This window comes from Lactuca saligna, chromosome 8, assembly GCF_052625555.1.
Source record: "Lactuca saligna cultivar CGN05327 chromosome 8, ASM5262555v1, whole genome shotgun sequence".
NCBI lineage: Eukaryota > Viridiplantae > Streptophyta > Magnoliopsida > Asterales > Asteraceae > Lactuca > Lactuca saligna.
In genome coordinates this window covers 145,490,168-145,506,676 of record NC_136424.1, presented here as the reverse complement: position 1 = coordinate 145,506,676, position 16,509 = coordinate 145,490,168, and positions in this window count along the sequence as shown.

Below are 16,509 nucleotides of genomic sequence, written 5' to 3'. Positions count from 1 at the left end.
CACAACTCGAATGGTCCTGCCATCTTCTATCTCTACATCTAGTGGGCAATCCAGCTCTCCTGGAGCTTCCACAAATCGCTTGAAGAGTGAGAACGACACAAAAGATCGGGTAGCCCCCGAATCGAATAGTACCAAAGTTGATATATCATTCACTAAGAACGATCCTATAACAAAATGTAGCACCTGGTTCCTGGTACGTAAAATTTATCTAAGTATTTGCAATTTTAGCCATGGACTCGGCGATTTGTAGGCCTAACTCGCCGAGCAGAGACGGGATGTGGAACACGTTTAAGTTGGCAACTTGGAGAGTCCATATCCTGGACTTGGCGAGTCCCCGCTGTCTGATAAACCCTAAATTTCAAAGGTTTGCACCCTATTTAAACCAACCTTATGCACCCCAACCTAGCCCCCCTTCACCCTCAGAGCTCCCAACACCATCCAAACCCTTATTTCTTGAGAGATTGAAGTGCTTTGGTGTGTTTCTTGAAGATTTTGAGAGAAAAGAAGAGTAGATCACGAAGAGAAGAAGGAGGCCAGGCATCCTAGTGTTATTTCAGTGATTTCCTTGAGCCAGAAGATTTCAGGGGCAGCAGCAGAAGAAGACAGTCAGTTCCCACGCAGATGAGCAACTACTTTGAGTTGAGTTACCTTCCAGTAGCGGTGGGTCTAAGGCCACAATGCCGACCCACCAGTAGGAGATGTATGATAGATGACTGTCTTTGTGATAGCATCTAGGTTTGCTACTACCTGATATGTTATATGCTAGCATGATATGTTGTATGTGATAGTAGTAGACTTCGGTTGATAGGACCGAAGGGTAGTCAGACACCCGAGATACGTCTGACAGTATGTGATGGTATGTTTGCATGCTGGCTTGTTATGTTATATGCGATAGAGGTAGTAGGAGGGGACCAGTCCCCGAGTTCGATTGATAGGATCGAAGGGTAATTCAGGAACCACATATATGTATGATAATATGTTATGTTATGATATATGTGATAGTAGCAGTAGGGGGTGAAATAGTCCCCGAGGATTGGTTGTTAGGGCCGATGGGTAGACAGCACCCCAGAATGGCTTGACATGGGTAGTCAGCACACCAGAACGGCTTGACACGGGTAGGTCGGCACCCCAGAATGGCCATACCGGGTAAGTCGGCACCCGAGAATTGCCTGGTTGTATGTATGATATGTGATTGTATGGTATGTGGTATGATGGGGGAACTCACAAAGCTTCGTGCTTACAGTTTTCAGTTTTGGTTTTAGGTCCCTCTTCTTCGAAGGGGAAGGAGTTGGCGTGGTAGCGGCACATCACACACACGCTTTGTATTCTGCACTATGAGATCTTCCTGGGGATTTGTACTCTGAAATTGTTATGTTTTTATAAACTGGTTTCCAGACATGCATATCTTTTATGAAGTGATATGATTGGTGAATCTTTTATTTCTAATGTTTTGCTAAGTATGTGTTTTAAAAATGAAATTTTTGGCTCGTATTTTTGGGACATTACACAAAAAACATAACATAAGCAATGGTCAATATAAACAAATATATAATGAGAATATACATACCCATCACCACATCGGGAGCTGCACGTGCGTCCTCTGCTATCAACTAAAATCCCTTCTCTTCACCACAGGCGTCTCTGACCGGCCTTGACGGCTATATGTAACCCTTAACGTTGCAGGAGCAGGTGGAACTACCAATCATGTTGCTGCTAAACTTAGGCACTGGGACCGTTTGTGTCCCCTCTGATTGCACTAAAATAAAATTAGATCTGATACTGTCGTGGTGGTGGTGGTAGCTATACAATCTCTTCTTACATGAGTAGTTCTGCCGCACTTGAAGCAGTCTGAACTCCCTGCCTTGTATGTCCCCTCCTGCAACTTGCCGCATTTGCCACAACGGTTGTGGCCATGCTGTTTGCTAGATCTGTGATATGACACCTTGGGCTTCTTGCCCGCACTCCCTGACTGAACCCCCTCTAGTTTCCCCTTCTTCTCCATCTCTAAATCTAACTCTCTCTCTCTCTCTCTCCCTCTTTCTCTCTCTCTCTCTCTCTCTCTCTCTCTCTCTCTCTCTCTCTTTCTCTCTCTCTCTTTCTCGCCCTGACAATCATATCTTCCAGCATCTTGCTACTGGATTGGCTCACAAACTAGCGGATATCACTCCGCAACATCTCATGGTATCGAGTCTATTTCATCTCCTCGTCAGCTACATACTATCACACCCCAAAACGAATAGAGGGAAATGTTTGGGGGTGGAGGACGTCATGTACAGTATCACAACAATTTCATCATAGTAATCAAAGTAAACACAACAATTACATTAAATATATATAAGGTAAATACATCTGTTTGATACATAGTTTTTTATACAACAAACTATAACAAAATAATAAAAGACGTGACTCTATGTGCTCCGTCTTCTCAAAATCTCGTGGGAGTACCTGTCTACTGATTTCCTAAGAATACAAGCGATTTTGAAAGTTTATCAACATTTAAGTTGGTGAGTTCATAAGAATGTTTTTGTAATGAAAACCTACCATTGAATCTGTGAAAGTGTTTGTATGTTTCTCAAGAAAATCCAATATTGTCTTTAGTAATAAAAAGTAGTCTTAAACCCTAGGACCAAACTATAATGTTCATTACTGTGTTCTGTAATAGTATATGAAAATCATTGTTTCTATGCCTGGCTACCACCAACTATATTGTATAACATTGTTTTTTTATGGAAAAAGCAATGTATGAAAACCCTGGTTACTACCAATATGTATATTAGTCTTATTACTTAAAATAAAAGCATGTATTTTATCCCCTGGAATCCTCCCGTGTAGTGTATAGTAGTTCTATTAATTAAAATAAAACTAATTAAGAATTAAATCCCGTAAACACAGTTTAGTTATATTGTTGTGAGTTTGATATAACCATGCGTGATATGACTAGTGACCTTTATGATGTTCTTCAGGAGTCAGAATGGTATGATATTTGTCACCCCATGCATGCCTGCCTAACTATTGCTAGCAGTTTAGGTGTGGGATTGTCAATCCCGAGTAGATCTATTCATAAATCTCACACTCTCACTCTAGGAGACTCTGGTTATACTTTGGTAGGATTTAGCCCGCACCCCGAAGGGTACAATTGAAGTAGTGCCTCACAACCATGTATTAACTAGTTTACGTGTAGTGTGTTATTGTTCTCTTGTACTTAAAATTGTATATATACTTGTAGAGTATAAATAACTACACTTAAATAATTATTTAGTGTTGTACTCTTGTGCTCTAAAATTAGTAATGTATACCATAAACTATATCTACCATAGTTTATATGTTTGTTAATGTATAAGATGTGAATTAGTAAAACTATGTAATGAAATCCCAAACTATACCTATTATAGTTTGCATGTATGTTATGTACTCGGTTGATGTGTTGTTCTAAAAAACCTTGTAATTATAGTTATAAGTAGAAAACTTCTCTTATGCTCAGCGTGTTACAAAAAGGATAAAATATCTCAATATTTTATAAAATGTAGTGATCTCTTAGTTGTATCAATTGCATAAGTTTTAATTTTGTTGAAATCCTTTGTATAAGAACACAAAAATTCTTTGTATTTGGCTTGTATCCCCCCTAAAAACGTTAAAAAGAGTAAAAGCATAGGGGTATGAACTCATAGTTGATTATGTGCACATGCTCAACAGCAAAACCAGAAAGATGACCCTCGAGTTGTAGTACGTGGTATTAACGGTTTCTTAGTGATAAATAAACACATAATTGTATTTTAATTAGAAAAACCATTAATTATAGTGTTGGAAAACATTTGATTTTGGTTTAGGAATGCTACTGATACTTGTTTGAAATAGGAAAAAGAAGGTTTTCAGCCAAGGTTCACGGTTCAAAGCTATTTGTAGTTGGAATCTCGGGTTTACGGCCGTAAAAAAGGTTTACAGTCGTGAACGCGTTTGTAGTCGTGAACTGCTTGTGGTTGTGAAAGGTTTGCAGCCCTTGAAGAATTGAAGGTTGTTCTTGGTGTTCTTGGTGAAGATCTTGAAGATTTGAAGGTTTGATCTTGATGATATGAATGTTCTTGGGAGGTCCTTGGGAGCACTTGAGAGATTTTTTGGATGAAAAAGATGAAAAATGAGAAATCTCTCCAAGAAAAACCTTTATACCGACTGGGTTTACTGTTGGAGTTTGGTTCTCAGCTGTAAACAAGTTTACCGCCCAGGGTTTACGGCCAGGGGTTTACGGCCATAAACGCAAGGTTGGATGGGATTTTTGTTGATTTTTGAAGGAAAACTCGGTTTTTCGTGTGTTATTTGTTCCGACTCTTCTATAAATTTTATTTATATAAATTTAATGATTTTCTAACCCACAAGAATTTAATGAAACAAATAAAATTCAAAATTTTCTTTAAAGGGATTTGGCTTTCGGTGACTGAAAAAGGTTCGGGTTGTGACATCATCCCCTCGATAGAAGGAATTTCATCCTGAAATTCTAATTATAGAATAAAATCATGGACTAGGAAAAAGATACGGGTACTTCTATTGCATTTGGTCTTCTCGCTCCCAAATGAATTCAGGTCCCCGCTTGGCATTCCAATGAACCTTCACTAGCAGTATGCGACATTGTTTCGTTTGCTTGACTTCCCGATCCATGATTTCGACTGGTTCTTCCATGAAGGTAAGATTCTCGTTGACCTCGATTTCATCGAGTGGGATCACAAGGGTTTCGTCGGATAGACACTTTTTAAGGTTGGACACGTGGAAGAAGGGATGAATGTTGCTAAGCTCTTGGGGAAATCGGAGTTTGTAAGCTACGGGACCAATCATTGCAAGGATTTCAAATGGTCTAATGTATCTCAGATTCTGCTTTCCACACTTTCCAAAGCGTATCACTCCCTTCCATGGCGAGACCTTCAACAGAACATGATCATCCACCTGGAACTCCAAGGGTTTTTGTCTTCTGTCGACGTAGCTACTTTGTCTATCTCTGGAGGTGTCACAGCTGGCATTTTTAGCCAGGAAATTCTGTGATCATGTAAACGTCATCTATGATAATACTTGTAACTCTAACTTGATACCATGGACTATTTTCATTCTATGACAACAATCTTAATCAAAATTCACAAGTGAAGTTCAAAACTCTACACATAGCATCCAAATATTCAATAATGAGTTGAAAACCCTAAAAATCAAGGTTCAAGCTTATTATGGACAAGGGTTTCTTTATTTGGCCTAATGGACCAATAAGCATCCAATCGGACTATTTTCGCATTGGAAACCCTATTTGGATTTTGAATGGACCCAATACATAAACCTATAACATTTTGGGCCATTGGGGCCTAGAATGATTCATTCTAACCCTAATAGGCCTTATTGGGACATAAATGAATTAATTTGCCCTAATGGGTCATAAACTACATTCCTTTTATTTTAATGGGTTGAGAACTTTCCATTTAGGCCCATAATATCGAAATCAACCATTCAAGGCCCAAACCACTCCTTTCTCCTCTTCCTTCTTCCTCTCGGCCCAACATCAAAAACAGAAAAAAGATGTAATGGCTAATTACCCAAGCCATGGCACATCATTCTTATTTAGGGGATATTAAGGCATTATACACAACATACATCTAGGTATTTATCATGTTTCCATGCAAACTCCCCTTACCCTCTCTCTCTCTCTCTTTATCTCTCGGTCATGAACATCAAACACACACACACACACACACAAACTTCACTTTCAAACATTCTAAAATCTCTCAAGAACACTCCTTCCTTCCATCCAAATTTTCGAGATCTCTAAGTGTTTCAAGAAGATCTTCACCAAAGATCATCAATCTTGGCTAAGTCATCACCCAACCAAGCTAAATAACTTCATTATTATGCTAGATCACTCCTTCTAAACATTTTTTATGATCATACACTTAGAAAACCCCCCTAAGTTCATGATCTACTCATGAAAGCTTCCTAGGATAAAAAATATTCTTCCACTTCTTCTTCAAACCATGAACAACTAAGCAAGGTGAGTTCATACCCCTTGTTTTTCTGTTATTACATGATTTTTGGAGGAGAATACAAGTAAAATGTGTTGATCTATGTGTTATATGCTTAATATGTGTGATTTCTTGGTTTATCTTGTAAAATTGTGTTAGATCTTAACACATCTCGACATCTTAAGCAACAATGAGTAAGAATCCATGAACTAAGACACCTTATACATCATATTATAAGTTAAAAGTGTTTATATGTTTAGGATATGAAATCTTGTTAAGGGTCATATTTGTCAAGAAAACAAAAGATAAGGGAAAAAAGTGACATTTACGGTTTTATAAGGATCAAAAAGAGTGCATTTGTTTAAAACTGATTTTTTGTGATAATCACACTTTTTAAAAGAACAAAGGTGTGAATTTTAGCATAATGGGCTTTTTGGGCCTCACGGATTAGACCCAAACTTTTGAAAAATAAAGATTTTTAGGACAAAAATGTTATTTACTCAAAATTTGAGCCATAAATGTAAATAAACCAAATTTAGGGTTGAAAATAACATTTATTTCTAAATTGGGGCTAAAAATGCAAAGTTTTTGGATTTTGGTCCAAAATCTAAAATTCATGGGAATTTGGCCAAAAGTGTAAAATTTTTACAAATAAGGGATGAAAATGAAAATCTTACAAACCAAGGGTTGAAATGCTCAAATGAGTATTTTGAGTCAAATGTGTGAATTATTAAACCATTGGGCCAAGGATATAAATTTTTATAATGATTTAAAAATGTTATATTTTATAAATTAATAATATCGTTATAGATCAAATGTTGGATATCTTAACATCATAGGGAAATGCTTCATATAAAACACCATACTGTATCAAATATTCCAAAATAGAACAATGGTACGAATATTGGGCCTGGTACTTGTAATACATGCTTATTGGGCCTTTGTGATCAATTTGCATGTTTATTGGGCCCAATATATTCAATTCATGTATGTTGGGCCTTAGTGGTCCAAAGACACGCTCAATGGGTCTAAATTAATTTTTACATGTTATAGTGGCCCATTCGCATGTTAACTTTTCCCAGAGAGATTCAATGTGTGTTTAATGGGCTTCAATGTGTCTGTTTGCATGCCATCAAGCCTAGAAATAACTTACGTGTTTAATGGGCCACATCTGTTCTCATTCATGTTTGTTGGGCTGTGTCTTTCGCATTCAAGTATCATCAGGTGTTAGTAAATCAACCTACGTTTAACATTAAACGTATTCATGTGGAAATCATTAGGGTCTAGTGAGAATTATCTGTCGACACCATTAAGTGTTTCGTTGTAGCCTGTAGTTATAATCAAAGTCTCCCGGAGGGAGAGCAAGCGTTTGTATATAGATCTATATGGGGGTGACTCCCCCATATCTGAGCTGTTCGCTACAGTTAGACTCGGCCAGTCTAGGGTGACAAAATCTTGATCAAAACCGGCGTTTGGAAAAATGCCAAGACAAACGAATTAGTCATTTATCATGCATGGTTATAACGACTCGCATAGAGATCCATTCCAATCTATACCTTTCAAAGCAAATCAAATTCATACGTCGTGATGTTACAAAACAATTCATATGATAATGCAAATGTTACAATAGTATTATCGATCGGAATATATCAGATTTTCTGGGAAATACCATCATTCACTTTCTTTTACATACTTCAAATACAAAACAAGGAAATTTTTTGGGATTCATTCATTTAGACATGTTTTAAAATCACACACACATACACACACACACAGACACACACACACACACACACACACACACATATATATATATATATATATATATATATATATATATATATATATATATATATATATATATATATATATATATATATAGGATCATCACATCATGTTGTAAACAAATTTTAGAGAAAATATTGAATTTTCTGGGTTATACCATTGATACAAAGTTTTTTAATCAAACTTGCTTATGAACTCACCAACATTATATATGTTGATCGTTTTCAAAATAACATGTATTCTCAGGTAACCATTAAGCTGAAGAATCATCAAGTGTATTTGGGAATATTATTTTTGTGAAATGTTAACGCCCGCACCTCTTATGATAAGAATATGTAATATTATACAATGTAATTGATGTGAATAATGCTTGTTGTAATATGTAATGTTTGGCAACGATCGTGTTATGATTCATGTATATTCATTGTAATGATAATTCAATTGATAGTCACACGAGCCCTTGAACGTTTCCACCGTCTGGTTCAATGGTATGATAGGAGGCTTTTAGTCTTTCTCATATTTGCATGACCTTTTCGGTGGTTTCTCGAATGATTTTTGGGCCACTGAGAGTGCTTTCGGGGACTTGTCCCTTAGCTAGCTACGTGTGACCTACTTCAGCATAGCAGAAAGGGGATCTGCACTTACAGTCATAGAGGGCTTCAAATGGAGTAGCCTTGATAATGGTATGATAGTTGTTGTTGTAGGAAAACTTGACCAGAAATAGATGGGTGTCCCACGAGTTGCCAAAATCGATAACACATGCTCTCACCATGTCCTCTAGTGTGTGAATGGTCCTCTCACTATGCCTGTCGGTTTGCAGATGGTAAGCTATGTTCATATCCAACTTAGTTCCAAGAGCCTTCTGCAGTGACTGCAAAAATCTTGAGGTGAATCTGCTATCTCTATCCAAGATAATGGACACAGGCACACTGTGCAGTCGAATTATCTCTTGGATGTAGGTTCGGTTCAGTCTCTCTGTCTTGTATGTTTCTTTGATTGGTAGGAAGTGGGCGGACTTAGTCAATCCGTCAACGATTACTGAGATATTGTCATAGCCTTTCGGGGTCCTGGGCAATTTGGTGATGAATTCCATCGAAATTTTCTCCCACTTCCACTCAGGTGTGTCTGGCTATTGAAGTAGACCTAAGGGCTTTTGATATTCCACCTTCACCTTAGAACAAGTCAAGCACTTGCCCACGAAGGTAGCAATTTCTACTTTCATGTTTGGCCACCAATAGAGCTTCTTGAGATCCAAATACATCTTATCTGAACATAGGTGAGCAGAGTATCGAGTCCTCTGAGCTTCATTCATGACAACCTCCTTGCAACCACTGAACTTTGGTGTCCAGATCCATTTCATGAAATAGTAAACTTTTTCTCCGTTGATCTCTAAGTTCTTTTCCATTCCTCTCAAAGCATCATTCGACATGTTTTTTGGTTTCAAGGCTTCCAACTGAGCCTCTCTGATTTGGGCGGATAAATGGGAATGGATTGTCATTGTTAGTGCTTTCACTCTACGACCTAAGTACTCATTTTGGCTGAGGGACTCCACTACCACATTGGCCTTACCGGGATGATAGCGTATTTCACACTCATAATCATTGAGTAACTTTACCCATCACCGTTGCCTCATGTTTAGCTCCTTCTGATCGAAAATGTGTTGTAGGATTTTGTGGTTGGTGAAGACAGTGCACTTGGTTCCATAGAGGTAATGTCTCCATATCTTTAGTGCAAAGACCACTGCTCCCAACTCCAGATCGTGATTAGTATAATTGACTTCGTGTGCCTGCGGCTGTCTCAAGGCATAGGCAATAACTTTTCACAACTGCATGAGCACACAACCTAGGTCCTGACTGGATGCATCATAGTACATAATGAAGTCCTATGTACCTTTTGGAAGAGACAAGATAGGAGCGTTGAATAAGGCCTGCTTCAATGTTTTGAACACAATGTCTTGTTTTTCTCCCCAACTATAGGCTACACATTTCTGAGTCAGGGTGGTAAGAGGCTTAGCAATTCTACAGAAATTCTGGATAAACCTGCGATAGTAGCTAGCAAGACCCAAGAATTGACAGATTTTTTTCGGTGTCTTCGGTGCTGACCAATTATCGATCTCCTTAATTTTAGAAGGGTCCACATGTATTCCTTCTTCGCTAACCACGTGACCGAGTAAAGTGACTTTTCTGATCTAGAATTCACACTTTGAGAATTTTGCATATAGTTTCTCCATCCTCAAAGTTTCAAGCACTTGCCTTAAGTGTTGTCTATGACCATCCTCACTCCGAGAATAGACAAGTATATCATCTATGAATACTATCACGAACTTGTATAGGAAGGGGCAAGACACCCGATTCATCAGATCCATGAATACCGCGGGCGCGTTGGTTAGACCAAAGGGCATCACTACAAACTGGTAGTGATCATATCGAGTCTGAAATGTTATCTTCGGAATATCACCCTCATAGACTCGTAATTGATGGTACCCTGATCTCAGGTCTATCTTTGAGATGTAGCTGGCTCCTTGAAGTTGATCAAAGAGGTCGTCAATTCGGGGAAGAGGGTGGTGATTCTTGATGGTAAGCTTGTTTAGTTGCGGTAATCTATGCACATCCGGAAGGATCCATCCTTATTTTTCACAAATAAGACTGGGGATCCCCAAAGTGAGAAGCTTGGTCTAATGACTCCCTTGTTGAGCAATTCATTGAGCTGACTGGATAACTCTTGCATTTCTGCCGACGCTAGACAGTATAGGGATTTGGAAATAGGGGTAGCTCTAGGAATTAAGTGGATTCAGAAGTCGACTTGGCGTTCAGGAGGAACTCCTGGAAGATCTTCCTCGAAGATTTGAATCCTGTTCTTGATTTTGGCCCTTAGCATCTTACATGTACGTAAAGTTAGCAACTTTATGTAGAAGTATTCCTTAGAAACTTAGATCTGCTATATGGAGCTTTAGGGTGGCTTATAAACATCTGAATCCAGAAAGAGCTGAGGGGACTCAACGAGTTGCATGGCCAACTCGGCGAGTCCGATAAAGATTAGCCTTGAGGGTTTATGCATGAAGTCAGCAAGACGACTCGGTGAGTCAGTTATGGTTTTCCCAACAATTGGATACGTATGAACTCGAGAATTTTCCTGGGAACTTGACGAGTTAACTAGGATCTTCACGATTCCTCAATTTCTGGAAGGACCTGATGAGTCAGTGAGCTGCACTCGACGAGTTGGGTCAACATGGACTGTTGACTTTGCCATTGACCAAGGGTTGACCAGTTTGACATCTAGGGTTATTTTCGTAAATTGGGAATTTATGGAATTTGATCATTAATGGGTGTAGGTGATGGTGTTGGAGCTGTATTTGGAGGAGGTTGACATTATCATTCCGAGCTACTTGAGAGGTGAGTTGTCCTCACTATACTAACAGGGTCGAAGGCACCAATATCGACTCTTTTCGGATTTGTATTTGGGTTCATTGCATGTTATGCTTTATGATATGTATCCTGGTTATAGGATGGTGGCTATGTTAGAGATCAGTTAGATCAATATCCTGGTTATAGGATGGTTCCTATGTTAGAGATTAGTATCCTCGTTATAGGATGGTTGCTATGTTAGAGACCGGTTACATCAGTATCCTGGTTATAGCATTGTTGCTATGTTTGTGATCTGTTAGATCTGCATGACTATTTATTTATTTGTATGTCCACATGTTTGTTGGTATTGGGGATTAGGTTGAGGTAGGTCCTGCTTTGTGTTGTAGGCCAAGATACCCAGGGCAGATTGAATACACTACAGACCTGGGAGGGCATATAGTCAGGCAGAAGGCCCGACGAGCGGTCCGGATAGACTGACGGTCCTGAGAGGTGGTCCAGACGTGCCGAAGTCTTAGAGGGCAGTTGTCACACCCCGAAACCGAAGGAAGAAACGTTCTGGGGCGGAGGACGTCATGTAAGTATCACAACCAATGTACATAGTAAGCATAGTAAACACGAAACATTACATTACATATGAATAATTACATTTGTTTATGAGTAAAATGATACATGTTTATCTATACAAAAGTTTGAACAAAAGTAAGATGAGTATTCTAAAATGCCCCGTCTTCTCCAAAAGATTTCGGGTACCTGTCTAATACGGACCTGAGAATACAAACAGTTTGAAAATCAGCATAAAGCTGGTGAGTTCATAAGTGTTTTGTTTTCTGAAAATGAACATGTTTCCTTTAGTTTTCTGAAAAAGTTGTTATCCAAGAAAATCCCATATTTTCTTATTAAGACAGTTTAATACGTATAACTCAAAATTGAAAACCATGGGAATACCATCTCGTATCACAGTAGGTAGTTTTAATACATAAAACTACAGATTGAAAACCATGGGAATGCCATCCCGTACTAAATATAAGAACAATGGGAATGCCATCCTGTGTCTCGAATGAATATAGTTGATCAGGCTATATTGACCCTAGACACGACTACATAGTTGTCCAGGTTTAACCGCAACACACATCACCCATTTACTTATGTTTTGTTCTACTCGTAGTTACGGATTCCGGCCGCCAGGTATACTTGTATACTTTTGAAAATACTTATATTTTAAAGTATACTTTTAGTTCAGAACACTTAGGCCCCTTAGTGGTTATGGTCTTATACCTTGTAAGGTTTGGTATACTAGTTCACTATAAACAAGGGTTCTGATACCAATCTGTCACACCCCGAAACCGAAGGCAGAAACGTTCCGGGGCGGAGGACGTCATGTAAGTATCAAAATTAATGTACATAGTAAACATAGTAAACACGAAACATTACATTACATATGAATAATTACATTTGTTTATGAGTAAAATGATACATGGTTATCTATACGAAAGTTTGAACAAAAGTAAGACGAGTCTTCTAAAACTCCCCGTCTTCTCCAAAAGATTTCGGGTACCTGTCCAATGCGGACCTGAGAATACAAGCAGTTTGAAAATCAGCATAAAGCTGGTGAGTTCATAAGTGTTTTGTTTTCTGAAAATGAACATGTTTCCTTTAGTTTTTTGAAAAAGTTGTTCTCCAAGAAAATCCCATATTTTCTTATTAAGACAGTTCAATACATATAAGTCTAAATTCAAAACCATGGGAATACCATCCCGTATCATAGTAGGTAGTTTTAATACATAAAACTATAGATTGAAAACCATGGGAATGCCATCCTGTACTAGATATAAGAACCATGGGAATACCATCCTGTACTAGATATAAGAACCATGGGAATACCATCCTGTACTAGATATAAAAACCATGGGAATACCATCCCGTACTAGATATAAAATCTATAGATTGAAAACCATAGGAATACCATCCTGTACTAGATATAAATTCTATCAATCAAAGATAGATATGAAAATCCATGAATAAACTTATATTAATAAGTATTGTGAGTCGGGTAACCATGCTAATATGACCATGAGACCTCCTTGACGTTCTTCAGGCATCGGACGATATCCATAATTTGTCACCCCAGGCGTGCTCGCCTAACTGTAGCTAGCAGTTTAGGTGTGGAATTGTCAATCCCGAATAGATCTATTCACAAATTCCACGCTCTGCCTCTAGGAGACTCTGGTTACACTTCCGGGGAGTATTTACTGAGAACCCGAAGGGTTTGATGAACATACATCTCACAAGCTAGTATTAAATTATTCACGGTATACTCGATAGTTATCATACATCATACAGTAAATATTTTAATACAATGAAATTATCTGGCACGATATTCTAAATTAAACAGAGATAAACTGAATCAGACATAGTTTATCTATTAACTTTGCATGAAATCTGTTTCTGTAAAACAAGAACTGAAGATCCCAAATTACTCCCATAATAATTTGATTGGTTTGACTGTTTCCTTTACCGTAGTTGAAATCCATGTCATTCGATTCGATAAAACTGTTGGGTTTTGAGCATTCTAACACTCCTAAGTGTACATGCAACCCTAAATACCTTGGATCTATGTTTTCTCTATTATACATGAAAATATGAACATCCAAGGTATTATCCTTATCTAACATACAAAACTATCAATATAACAAGATAGTTAACATACCTATTTTATGTAGAATGTCTTCATGAAGCTTGAGTGCCTAGTGCCCCATGTGTGACACCTCAAATGGTTCACACAACACCAAATACACTTTGAATAACTTGAGAGAATTCTACACTTCATGAAAATCGGCTAGCCCTTTTTTAGTCTCTCTAGTGGCCGATTTTGATCAAGAATAAGATGGTTACATAGTTATACAATTAGGGTAAACCCTAATTGTCATGACTTTCCATTTCCTTGGATCCATGGGTTCAAATACACCATGGAGCATCCATGGAGCATCATATGGGTTTTGGCCCAACTAGATAATCCATGGAGCATTAGCCCACTATATAAGTATGGATGATTTGCACAATCAACCCATATATTTAATTAGTCTTCTTTCGATCACTTAATTAATCCTAGATTAATTCTTAATCAATACTAATTAAAAAATCTTATTATTCTTATTATTAATATACTAGAACTTATAATATATTAATAACCATAAGTGTCTTATTTCTCTCATTATAGTCTTATCCAAATGCATGATGCCATGCAACCCAAATGGAACATCCCGGGTCAGGTCAAGTCTTACCAATTGTAGTTATGGACTTAGACATTAATCCAACAAAAACATCCCTTATGCTCTGCATAATACATAAGGGGTAAAGATATCTAAGAGTTTTCCAGACATTTATAGAATTTCATCAGTTTTATGTTTCGAAAACATTTATAGTTTGCTTGTATTCCTCCCCTGAAAACATTGAAAACACGGAAAAGGCGTAGGGGTATGAACACCAGTTGAGAAAACGTGTTGGTTTGGATGCTATGTGTCAGTTCGGGGCTTGATAACGCGTGAGGTTCCTATGTAATATGTAATGATACACAAATGTATCTAATTAGACTTTAACTCACAAATTAGATGTGATTATACACTCCAAGATGCGAAAACACTTCAAATCAAGTGTTTGGAGTGACCCGGGTGGCATTTATGGATGAATAGGGCTTAGATAATGAGTTTGCTCTTCAATAGTAAACTCCTTAGGGAGTTTTCGGCCGTAAGACCATGTCCACATGAGTTCACGGCTGTGAACTCATTGATGATGGGTTTTAAGGTGCCCAAGGGTCAAATATCACTTGGGGAATATTGCTAGGATTTAATCTAAGGAATAGGAAGGAATTAAATCACCAAAGGAACCATCAAAGGGAGTTTACGACTGTAAACTAGTAGTTTACGACCGTATGCTCCTAAATACCCTTTCTTTTTATGTTTTGGTGGACTTAGATCAATCACATGTGATTCAAACTTATTTTACAAGCCATGGAATGGATTTAGGGCATCATTTGACTAAGGTATAGGAGTTTATGACCCAGGAACCTATCCTTGGGGGTTTTACGACCATAAGCTCCTATAGGAGTGGTTTTAATCAAGTTTAAGGCCCCTAAATCGATTGTGGTTGCTTCTAGACTTTAATCCAAGGCTGATGATGTGTTTAAGTTGCATCTTAACACTTTAAATTGAGTTTACTGCCCATGATATGGAGTTTATGGCCCAAGCATGTTCTTGGGCAGTAAACTCATGTTTACTCACCAAATGTTGAGTTCAAGGTGTTCCAAGTCCATTCCAATGAGTCCTTAAGTCGTATCCAAGCTCTATAAGCGATTTGGGAGGCTTTTTGTGCTCCAAAACCCATTTTATATGTGTTCACGGCCCATGAGTGTTCCAGGGTTGTAAACACATATTTATGGTCCATTTCATAGATTGAACATGGATTTGGAAGCCGATAAGGTTATACTACAAGTTAGGATGGTTACCTTGATGTTTTGAAGCTTGAAATTGATGATTTTGGACCAAGAATGAGATTGTAGAGAGAGAGGGTACAAAATCTTCAAATGGAAGTCTTTTAAACTTTAAATATGAATCAAGTTCTGGACATGGTGGTATTCTACCCGATACTAACGTTAGATGAGGCTTTTGGTCGCACCCAATAAAGTTGTCGTAATCCAATATGGTCGAAACTAAAAATTTTCTAATTGTTAATTTGGAATATTTTCTTGAGTTATTAACGTGTTTGAGCACCCATTAAGTCATAATAAACGACTTAAATTTAATGACTTAATTTAATAACGAAACAGAAACAATTCGAAAACGACGAATTTTATTGACGGAACGAGTTACAATGACAGAAAGAATTTCGGGTTGTCACATTATCCCCCCATTAGAGGGAATTTCGTCCATAATTCAAGGTTAAGATACAAATCATGGATCTAGAAATAGATGCGGATACTTATGTTTCATCAAATCTTCGCGCTCCTAAGTGAATTTCGATCCCCGGTAGGCATTCCAGCGAACCTTCACTATCAGGATGCGGCTTTGCTTCGTATGTTTGATCTCTCGATCCATGATTTCGATTGGTTCCTCCACGAAGTTTAGGTTTTCGTTGATTTCAATCTCTTCAAGAGGGATTACTAGGGTTTCATCAGCCAAGCACTTCTTAAGATTAGAAACGTGGAATACAGGATGGATGATGCTAAGTTCTTGAGGGAGTCGGAGTTTGTAGGCTACAGGACCGATCCTAGCGAGGATCTAGAAAGGTCCTATGTACCTTCGGTTAAGTTTTCCATGCTTTCCAAAGCATATCATGCCTTTCCAGGGCGAGACCTTTAACAAGACGCAATCTCCAAC